Raw genomic sequence first — 11679 nt, 5'->3', positions numbered from 1 at the left:
ATTTATACATTTATTTAATGTTTATACATTAAGACAAGCCTTTCATCATTGTAAAGCTGGTACTGGGGACCCTTTTCAGTACACGTCCTGGTCACCTATTTCATCTTTTGACATTCTTTAGCTCACTCATTTGACCTTGCCCAGAATTTACTTCTCACAATTTTCAACCACAAATGCAGCAGTGATTATCAACAACCTGAACAGAGGGAGAGAACAATGACAAACTATTAGGCAGGCTCATTCAAAGTTGTCTCTGTGCAACTAAAGGGAGGAGGCTGGATGTATTTCATAAATCTCCATGGACAAAAAGCCTACATATGGAAGGCCCTCTTCTCAAAAATGAACATGTGCATCCTTGGCACAAAAGAGAAGGGAGCTTCCCCTGGTCCTTCCCAGAATTTCCTCACTTTGTCCAGAAGCTACTCCCCAGGATAGCCACAGGGTCATCCCACAAGCACATGTTGGCTACATCCTCACATTGCCAAAACATCTGGACTGAAAAATGCATTTAATCATTCAGATTATTTTCCCCTGAAGCAATGCCAAACATCTGTCTAACTAGAAACAGCTGTGTATTAGTTTGGGGCTGCCATCACAAATACCCTAGACTGGGTGGCTTAAACAGCAGAAGTTTATTATCTCATAGTTCTGAGGGCTGAAAGTCCTCGATCAGGGTGCCAGCGTGGTTGGGTTCTGATGAGAACTTTCTTTCTGGATTGCAGATGGCAGCCTTCTCACTATATCTGCACACTGTCAAGAGGGAAAAGAGTGCAGGGAGAAAAAGAGATGGAGCTGTCTGTTGTCTCTTTTTATAAGAGCATCAATCCTATCAGGAGGATCCTACCCTCGTGACTTCATGTAAACCTGATCACCTTTCAAAGCCATCTTTCAAGGCCTTTGGGAGACACAAACATACATAATTTCTCTCATGCTGTAAATGAATCAATGTATGCATGTGTCCTAAGTCACTTTAGTCATGTCTGACTCTTTGCAACTGTTATGGACCATAGCCCACCAGGCTTCCCTGTCTATGGGATTCTCCAGGCAAGGACAGTGGAGCAGATTGCCATGTCCTCCTCCAGAGGGTCTTCCAAACCCAGGGATCGAACCCACATCTCTTATGTCTCCTGCATTGTCAGGCACGTTCTTTACCACTAGTGCCACCTGGGAAACCCCTCCAAAGGCTCAAGCTCCAAATACCATACGAGAGATTAGGGCTTCAACAGATGAATTTTGAGGGGACACAATTCAGTCCATAGGAAGCTGCACCTCTAGCATTAAGTAAGCCAGACCTATGGTATCCATGGGGGATGGCCCAGGCAAACGTTCAGCAAATCACAGCACCAAAGACTCCATGCCCCTGGCTTTCTCCTGGTCCCCATTGTCTCTAACCACATCCTAAACTCCCTCTGAGGGCTCTCACCAGGGCAGTACCCACAGGCTTTGTGCATTTGAGAGTTTGCTCTTGGCACAGCATTAATCTAGACTGGCTGAGCCAGGATGAAAGTGCTCCAGATACTTTCTGGCATACAGGTGGCAGAGCCTTGGGAAACATGCAGCTTGGAATCCCAGTGCAAAGGCAGGATCATATGACTAGATAACATTACAGTTGTATCAGTATTATTGTTGCAGAACAACCTGCCCCAAGGTCATTGTCTTAGACTGAGCATTTCTCTTTGCCCAGCTGGGCAGTTTAGCTGACCTGGGGCAGATGTAGCTGACTTCTTCTGGACTTGCTCATATGTCTGCAGCCAGGTGGCAGGTGTGTGTATATTGGCAGGGGGTGGGGGGGGGGGTGGTGGTAACTAGTCTAGGATAGCCAGTCATAGGTCTCACAGTCTAGTTGCCTTTGGGATGTTGGGATGATGGGGGTGACTGGGCCATGCAGTTTCCATCTTCCACAGCTAGCCCAGGCCAATTTTCAAGATGTTTCCAAGAAAGAAGAGAAGAGCATAAGCCCTTTGAGGCTGAAGTTCACAACTGGCACACCTCTATCAGCCTAAGTCAATCATGGGCTAGGCAAATTCAAAGAGTATGGAAATGGATTCCACCTCTTACTAGGAGGAGCTGCAAAGTTGCAGAGTAAATAGTATGGACCCAGGAAGGGGTGAGGAAATGTGGCCATTTCTACAGTCTACCGCAGGATGGAATCTAGGAAAGAATGCACAGACTTTACTCACTCATGGTGGTAGTAGTTAAGTTGCTAACATGTGTCCAACTCTTGCGACCCCATGAATTGTAGCCCACCAGGCCCCTCTGTCCATGGGATTTCCCAGATAAAACTACTGGAGTGGGTTGCTATTTCCATCTCCAGGGGATCTTCCCAACTCAGTGATCGAACCTGCGTCTCCGGCATTGCCGGTGTATTCTTTACTGTCTGAGCCACCAGAGAAGCCACTCAGTTATGAAGGAACTCCAAATGGTCATTCGCTTCTTTTCCTCCACTCACTGTCTTTGCCTCCCTAGGAAATGAACATGAAATATCAGACAGCAGAAAAGAAAACAGGAGCCTAGGAGACCAAGGGCTAGAAGGACCGTGTTTTGCTTGTTTCCCTGACATCACCAGACTGTGTCACTTTGAACCAATCACTTTCCTCCTTTGAGTCACTGACTTTTCATCCTGAAAAGTATTAGTAGTACAATAGACTACCTAATCTTAAAGCATCTTATCACTTGGAGGTCCTATATTCAAATCCCATCCTTCCCTACAGACCTTTCTAGTCAGTCACCTACCTAAAGCATTGTGCAGGAACCCTGCCTCATTCACAGTAGCACTGAAAAATATTTTTGTATCTAATATTTTCTTTTTATTTGTGTATTTGGTGACAGGTGGGATCTTCTGTTGCCACGTACGGGCTCTCTTGCTGGAGCAGGTGGACTTAGTTCCCCGACCAGGGATTGAACCCACATCGTCTGCTTCACAAAGCAGGCTCTCAACAACTGGACCACCAAGGAAGACCCTAGAACTGAAACATAATTGATAAGCTTATCCTAGGTCTGCATCAAGCACAGAGATTGTGTGATTGAAGCAATTAGACTTCTTAAAGACAAATCTGATCAGATTTTGTGGGTATGATTTCCTTCTGTATCTCTTCTGCATGAGTTCTAGCCAGTGGCACAAGAGTCGCTCTTTCCTCTCTGAGCAACTTAATGCTCACTTTAAGCCAACACGTTTGGAGCAGTTTCTTACTCAATAGTAATAATGATACAGCTGTAATTGTATCTGGCCAGGTGATCCTGGCTTTGCACTGGAATTCCAAGCTGTGTGTTTCCCAAGTCTCTGCCACCTGAGTGTCAGGAAGGATGGGGCCCTGGGAAGGGGCAGTGCATCTGGCTCACACCCTCCTGGGCACTTAGGCATGCCCCTCTGTGTCTCCAGTTTCCCTCCTCTGACTTGTGAAAAGCATCTTGGTAGACAAGTGACATATTGTCCAGAGTGTAATTATTATATTAAATTTGCAAATTAAAGAGGTGTGTGAGAAATGCAATGTCCTCCCTTGAAAGTATGAGTATGTGCTATAAGACATTTGCCCAAACAGAAAAACACATCCTTATCTTACACTTCATAAAAGACTAAACTTCTTCCTATTGGCTCCGGAACTTCCTTAAGCCTTGCATTTTCTAATCCCCACTACTGTACCTGGCACGTAGTACATGCTCATTAAATACTGTATCAATTTAGTCTATTTGGGGGACAAGGGAGGGGGGAAATTTACTTACTGTATTAAGATTGTTTGCCTGTTGCCAAAATATCTCATTGAAAAATGAAAACTCCAATCGTTTCGATGCCCAATTATGCCACACATTCAGACATCTGGGAACCATTTGGAGCATTTTCCTTTCCCCCTGAATGTTTTGGTGTCCTACAGAGGCAAGCCTCAGGAAATGGCTATGGGTGTTTGTGGTGAGGGGCGTGTACAATGTGGGAGGTTGTATTTTCAAAGTAGGTCTGGGAGAGGTTGTTGGTAGACTCAAATTGGAAATTGGTTCATTTCTCTACCCTGATTGTTATATAAATTTGTGTGAGTTTTTTTTTTTTAATCACAATAAGGCAATTAATAACAATGACCCCCATAATGTTCATTTCCCATTAGTGAACAATTTCACACCAGTAATTCAACAGGACACAAAATTTAAGAAAAGCATCCTATAGCAACTCAATGGAACAATACCGATCTATTAAAAATACAATATGAGGGCTTTGAAGCCATGTGGAAAAATATTTATAATAAGTGGTTAACTAGGAAATCAGAAAGTAAAATACCCAATACATTAAGGATACAAACAGCTAAAATACAGATGAGAACTGAGTAGCATCCTATAGGAGTACACCTGATCCAGTTCTACACTGCATGGCTCAAGTTCTGACCTCTGTCCACCAACATCGTAACCTCATATATGGGCAGTTTCATACGGTTCATGTATCTCTCATTAAATCCAAGTCATTTATTAATTTTTTCAATATTAATTGTGACTTCCTCCAAGCCAGGCAGTAGTTCATAATGTCTGTCTTTGAAGGGCTCTCACAGCCTCCTAATGGGGAGCCATGCCAATAAATGTCTTAAATATAAATTTAGTATTTTCATCTTACTATTTTTGGATTTTTGAAAAATAATTTGGCGAAAATGTTATAGATTTTTTTTCAGCAGTCTTGGGTGGCCTATTACATGTGCAGTGGCCAGCTTTCATCCCCTAGGGTGGGCCAGACAGAGAGGAACATCTGAAATAAGAGCGCAGCAAAGGACAAAAGAGACAAGAGTCCTTGTTTTCTAAGGGACAGTCCTTTTGGTTACACACTCCCTGAAAATTATTCCTTGACCCTGAAAACCATCAATGCAAGATATTCCTTCAAATTATGCAGCTTTTGGCATATATATACTTAAATAATATATAAATCCAAAAATCTAATTCTATTGTCCCCCCAAAATCATATCTGAATCCCTTGGCTTCTTTCATCATCCTATATCAACCAAATTTTTTTTTTCATTCTGTAGTTTATATAAGAAAAATTGATTGGTGTGCTTGTTCCTTTTCCAAATTAAATATATATATTTTCTAAATATGCAATGGATATGAACTTGGGCAAACTCTGGGAGATGATGAGGGACAGGGAAGCCTGGCATGCTGTAGTCCATGGGGTCATGAAGAGTCATACTGAACAACAAAAAATTACCTAATTAAATTTTATAACACAAAGTCATTAGGACACACTGCCCCACCCTGGGGGCAGGGTGGGGACGGGGCGGTGATGTCTATCATCCTGTTGTTACCTATGAACTGAAAGTTTTAAAGACGCAGAGACCCAGATTTATACTTACAGAGTCTACAGTCTACCACATCTGGAGATTGCAAGGTCCCTATTGCTGGAAACTCTAGGGGATCCAGTGAGAGCTATAAGAGGGGTTGTCGGGTCTATAAACTGAGCATAGACATCTTCCACCAGCTCCCCAGAGGTCACTGATTAGTAAGCTCATTCCTAAAAGTTGAAGAGTTATCGCCAACAGATTCAGGCAGATTCCAGGAAAATCCCCCAGTGAGGAGCCTCATCTCCTCTACCTTATTTTTTTCATTCTTTTCCCTTATAGTTTAGTATGAGATATTGAATACAGTTCCCTGTGCCATACAACAGGACCTTCTTGCTTATCCGTCCTATATATATGTAATAGTTTGCATCTGCTAGTCCAAAACTCTCAATCCATCCCTCACCCACTGTAAGCAACCTCCCCCTGGCAACCACAATTTTGTTCTCTATGTCTGTGAGTCTGTTTCACAGATAAGTTCATTTGAGTCATGTTTTAGATTCCACATATAAGTGACATCAGATGGTATTTGTCTTTCTCTTTCTAACTTACTTTGCTGAGTATAATAATCTCTAGGTCCATTTATGTTGCTGCAAATGGCATGATTTCATTATTTTTATGGGTGAATAACATTCTACTGTGTGTGTGTGTGTGTGTGTGTGTGTACCACCTCTTCTTTATCCTTTCTTTGGTCAATAGACATTTAGATTATTTCCGTGTCTTAGCCATTGTAAGTAGTGCTGCCACCTTATTTTTTAAAATACTTTTATATAAGCTTAGGAGAAGGCAATGGCACCCCGCTCCAGTTCTTGCCTGGAAAATCCCATGGATGGAGGAGCCTGGTGGGCTATAGTCCATGGGTCACAAAGAGTCGGACATGACTCAGTGACTTCACTTTCACTTTTCACTTTCATGCACTGGAGGAGGAAATGGCAGCCCACTCCAGTGTTCTTGCCTGGAGAATCCCAGGGTCAGCAGAGCCTGGTGGGCTGCCATCTATGGGGTCGCACAAAGTCGGACACGACTGAGGCAACTTAGCAGCAGCAGCAGCAGCAGGTCTACTTAAGTTGATCATCAAAGGCCACCAGAAGGCGTTAGCTTGACAAGTATGTTAAAGAATACTGGATCTATAGGACAGGGTCTTATGTGACTTAGTTTACCCCAGGAGCCCAAATATTATTCATTACCAGTTGTCCTGTGCTAACTCCTTCACCCTCCCTCATAGCTGCCTGGCTAAATCGCTACCCAGAGAGCCCAAAAAAACAGGACTCAAGAAATTATCTCTATTTGTCCTATCCCAAGTTGACTTGGATGGTATCATTTTAGGGCATGATAGAAAAAGCATGTGACAAGAGTGTAGCTATTTGAGAAACAGAAAAGTCATTTAAGGACAAAAAAGGAGGTAAAAAGAACTTGTGAGTAATCAATATATCACAAGCAAGAAAAAAATTGGCACATTGCAAAATGGAAAGCAAAACAGTATTGAAGAAAACTAGAATTTTCCATAACTTCAATTGCACTTCATTTTCCAAATGTGCACTCTTTAAAATGATTAAGGTTCTTAACAATCCAGAATAAAAGGGACAAAGAGTAAAAGAAAATAAATCTTTCCATATTCGAAATTTGCAGTGTTGAAACCAGCCAACAAAAACACAGGATCACTTGGAACCAGCTCTTGGCCATAATTAAATTAGAATGTGTTTAAATTCTTAATGGCATGGTATTTTACACTGAGCTTGAAATATACACCTAAACACTCCAGCCATCATGAGTTATTAATATAAAGTGCCCAATAAATGGAGAAGTATAGCAGCATATTATCACCCCTCCCTGGCTAATGAAACCAATCATCTTCTCTCGCATTTTAGCCACACAAACCAGAATCACTCTCTTTGTAGCTTGAAAGGTTTCAGAAAGCATCGAAGCAGCTAAAAGGCAGCCTTTTTGCCTGATGAAATGACCCTGAAATAAATGTTAGGTTGTTTTTACTGAAGTATGTGGTGTGTTTTTTTTTTTTTTTTTTTTTTTTCCTTTTTAAGCTTTCTACCTGTCCACTTCTCTGAATAGAATAAAAATCAGATCCCATGAGGCACAAACACCATGACCACAGTTTACTAATTACTATCAGGAAGCCTCTGCTGGAGAGGAGGGTCACAATTTAGAAAACTAAACCTGCTTGTTTAGTTACTGAGCATATTTTGATAAGAACTGGCTAAAGTGCGTGTTTCAAAGAGTCCTAGGAATAGGTTGTGGAAGTCTGCTGAATTCTGGTAAGAAATAACATCATCATCAAGCAACTGTATGACCAAACTTTTTTAATTAAAAGGAGGACTGGCTAACCCCTTTAACTAGCAGGATTCATGGGCCAGCGGTGGGAGTCAGGGTTTGGGCAAGAAATCGTGGTCTCTCTGCTCTAGACGATCTGGCACAGACCCAGAGCAGCGCTGCCAAATGTGTTTCAGGGTGCCCTACCCATTGGACTAATTATCCATCTAACCATTAGGCCAGATCCTGTAAAGCAACCTTCATAAAAACAGGGACCAGAGAGTGACAGAGTCAGAATGGACAAAATACTGCCAGTACTATCAGAACAGGAGATTGCTGGCAGTTTTCTCCCCATGGGCAAAAGATGAATTCATCTTAGCATCCTCTTATAAGCCAAGTAAATGAGAAGAAAAGAAAGGGCAATATCTATGCAGCAGATTTTAGGATCCATGATGGAATTTCATATCAAATGGACACTTTGAGAGAGTAAATAAGACAATTGATCAAGGAATTCCTAAAGACCAAACCTGGCCATCGTAAATTTTTTCTAAGGTCCTCTTGGAAATGCCAAACATCAACAGAAGCCAAAGAAAATCAGAAACCTTGGGGGTGGCACAGGGGAAGCAGAAGACGAGGTAAGCCTGTTCAGAAAGTCTGCAAGTTAAACTATAGGATTGGTAAGCCACCAACTTTTAGGGATGAGCAGAGAGTTGGGTGAGCAAGTCCAAACTGAGAAACCAGAATCCAGAAGACAAAGACCAGAGCAGATATGGAGGAGCAAAATGAAAGATGAAAATGAGTCCATGGCAGCTGCTGACATTGGAGTTGTGGGTTAAAGGCTCAATTTTATTCAGTAGCTCAGGCTGAGTTAAATTGGGCTCCTTTAAAGGTACAGGGACGAGTGGAAGATATAGGTCAAGTTTTGAAGGGTTCCTATCCCAACAAATATGAAAAAGAAAAACTAACAACCATTACCACCACTTACTGAGCATTACTCTATGCTAGTTATTATCTTGATTTAGTAGCTAAGTCATGTCCGACTCTTACAACCCCATGGACTGTAGCCCATCAGGCTCCCCTGTCCATGGGATTTCTCAGGCAAGAATACTGGCATGGGTTGCCATTTCAGGCTCTTATTTACTTTATGTTAACATCAATATTAATAGCAACAATAATAATAGCTACCATTATTTGAGCACCTATATATGCTCAGATCTGTACAAAGAGCTCTAAATATATTCTTTTTATTTAATCCAATACTTCTGCAATGTTGTCATTCATTTAATATTTTTATTTTACAGATGAGAAAACTGAGGCTCAGAGAAGTTTAGGAATTTGTCCAAGTTCACACAGCTTATAGTAACAGAACCAGCATCTGAATAGAGCTTTTGTCTGAATACAATAACCGAGGTATTTCTGAAGGTTAAGTGACAGTGTAGACAATAGAGACAGGAAGATTGATAGATATGGTATGGAATGTGCCAAGGACAATCTGTTAAGTGTTAAACTCAATGGTTTGAAGGTTATAAAAGCAGTTACTCTTGTCACTATTCACTTGTTCCAAATGACCCAACAGAATAACCACTTGGACACTTGTGATTGTAAATGATGATCGTGATCAAGAACAAAGAAGAGGAAGAGGAGATATGGTGATGATGATGATGATAACTATAATGATGCCAGTGATTGCAGCAGTCCAAACCATCACCATGTTCCAGCAGAGCTGTGTGATTACCCATGAGGCAAACCTAGGATGGTATTACTAATGCCTTCCACCTGTGTGTGTGTACATGTTCAGTTGTGTCTGACTCTTTTTGATTCCGTGGACCATAGCCCACCAGGCTCCTCTGTCTATGGAATTTTCCAAGTAAGAATATTGGAGCAGTTTTCCATTTCCTTCTCCAGGGGATTGTCCTGACCCAGGGATCAAACCCATGTCTCTCATGTCTGCTGCGTTCATAGGTGGGTTCTTTACCAGATGAGCCACCAGGGAAGCCTTCCACCTACTTCTGAAACTTAATACTTAGAATCCCTTTAAGAGGTCATAGAATTCTCTGTGGTTAGAGACAAAGTTTAAAGATTGCCCCAAGACAGGTAACAGTATCCTAAGTTTGAAAAAAGTGAAAGTGAAAGTCGCTCAGTCATGTCCAACTCTTTGCAACCCCATGGACTAGTCCATAGAATTATCCAGGCCAGAATACTGGAGTGGGTAGCCTTTCCCTTCTCCAGGGGATCTTCCCAACCTAGGGATTGAACCCAGGTCTCCCACATTGCAGGCAGATTCTTTACCAGCTGAGCCACCAGGGAAGCCCAAGAATACTGGAGTGGGTAGCCTATCCCTTCTCCAGAGGATCATCCTGACCCAGGAATCGAATTGGGGTCTCCTGCAATGCAGGTGGATTCTTTACCAGCTGAGCTACCAGGGAAGCAGGTATATTAAACTATCAGAATCCACCTCTAAGAAATGCATTTTATGAAGACAAGAGAATAAAGGAATAGAAGCAGGTTGATCTAAGGTAGGAAAGAAAACAGTACTTCCGCCCACAACTATTTATTAAGCTCTTCTATGATCCAAGCCATCTAAGAGTTATTATTACTATTTTCAAGTATGAAAACTGAGGCTCAGAGAGGTCACACAGTTAACAGTGATACAGCCCACGTCTGAGTCTAAAGCCAGTTTTCTTTCTGCTTAGCCTAGGGCAGTGGAAGCCAAAGGCCCAAGGGACTTCATAAGTAACCAGATGAAATTCTCTGATGAAAACGTCAGACCATTTCATCTGTGCATACTCCCACCACCACAGGTCTTGGTCCAACAGCAAGACCCAAAAAGAACGCTCTGGATTCAGAATTTGATTCCCGAAGCTGCCAACAGTCATTCCTGGTTCTGATCATGGTAATTCACATGGGAGAAAGAGAGCTTTTTCACGGGTTAGGATTCAGTATTACGCACAGAATGGAAAATGTTCATATACCTTGTCCATCTCAAAGCTTTGTAATAAACTCATGCAAAATTTGCATGAGGCACTTTAATATCAAAATATCAACTGAACTCCATATAACAATAAATCTCTCCCCCAAGCAAGAGTAAGGAAAGCTCAAACAGCTACATGTGAGTGAGCACATACCCATGGTTCAGAGAGTTTCCACCGGAAGAGTGCTAAACTTTTCCTATCCTTCACCAACCTTTTCATGTTGACCACCTTTTCCTCATGACTCCATCTTTTCATGAGCTTAAGCTGTGTCCAGGGACAGCAGTGCTAATCCCTTTCAAGCAACTCGCAGCTTGGTCCCTGGACGCTTCAGTCAAGGATGTGGTGCTTCTAACCAGCACAGCTACAAATGTGCACAGAAATTGACTCACAATTAGGTATCACAGAGAGAGTGGAGAAAGCACATAATTGCCAAATGCTGAGTATCAACAATTGCTCATGTTTGTTTTCATTGCATTTTTCCTCAAAATCTACCTAGGAGAAGAGAAGTTAAAACATTATCCTTAAAGAAAGAGTACATATCACATGAATATTAACAAGAGGTAACCCGGTGGTCTAAGAAAGTCTTAGTGAATGTGCTGAACAATCCTCTGAGGAGGTATTTAAGTCATCACAGTGCCTGGCACTAATTATAAAAGGAAACCACGTCTTTTTCTTTAAGACTTAGGAGAAATGCAACTATTTCAGCACACGCCAGAAATAAGTTAACTAGATCCTGATTTTCATTACCACGCCTGATTCCCCAAATACAGATTTCATCTTCGAATCTGTTATGGGCTCAATTATGCCCATTTCAAAATTTATATGTTGAAGTCCCAACCCCCAGCACCTGAGAATGTGACTGTTCTTGGAGATAGGACCTTTAAAAAATTAAATAAATAAAAATAAGGCCATTAGGGTGGACATAATCCCATATGACTGGAATCCTTATAAGAAGAGGCGATTAGGACATAGGCAGAAGTAGAGGGAGGACCATGGTGAAGAAAGAGAAGGTGGCCATCTACAAGCCCAGGGAAGAGACCTCCAGATGAAAGCTACCCGTGGGCATTTTGATCTCAGACTTCTAGCTTCCAGAGTTGTTAAGAAAATGAATTTCTCTTGTCAAGCCACCGTTCTATGGTACT

Source organism: Bos indicus, chromosome 2 (assembly GCF_029378745.1).
Source record: "Bos indicus isolate NIAB-ARS_2022 breed Sahiwal x Tharparkar chromosome 2, NIAB-ARS_B.indTharparkar_mat_pri_1.0, whole genome shotgun sequence".
Taxonomy (NCBI): domain Eukaryota; kingdom Metazoa; phylum Chordata; class Mammalia; order Artiodactyla; family Bovidae; genus Bos; species Bos indicus.
This window is presented reverse-complemented; position numbering follows the sequence as displayed.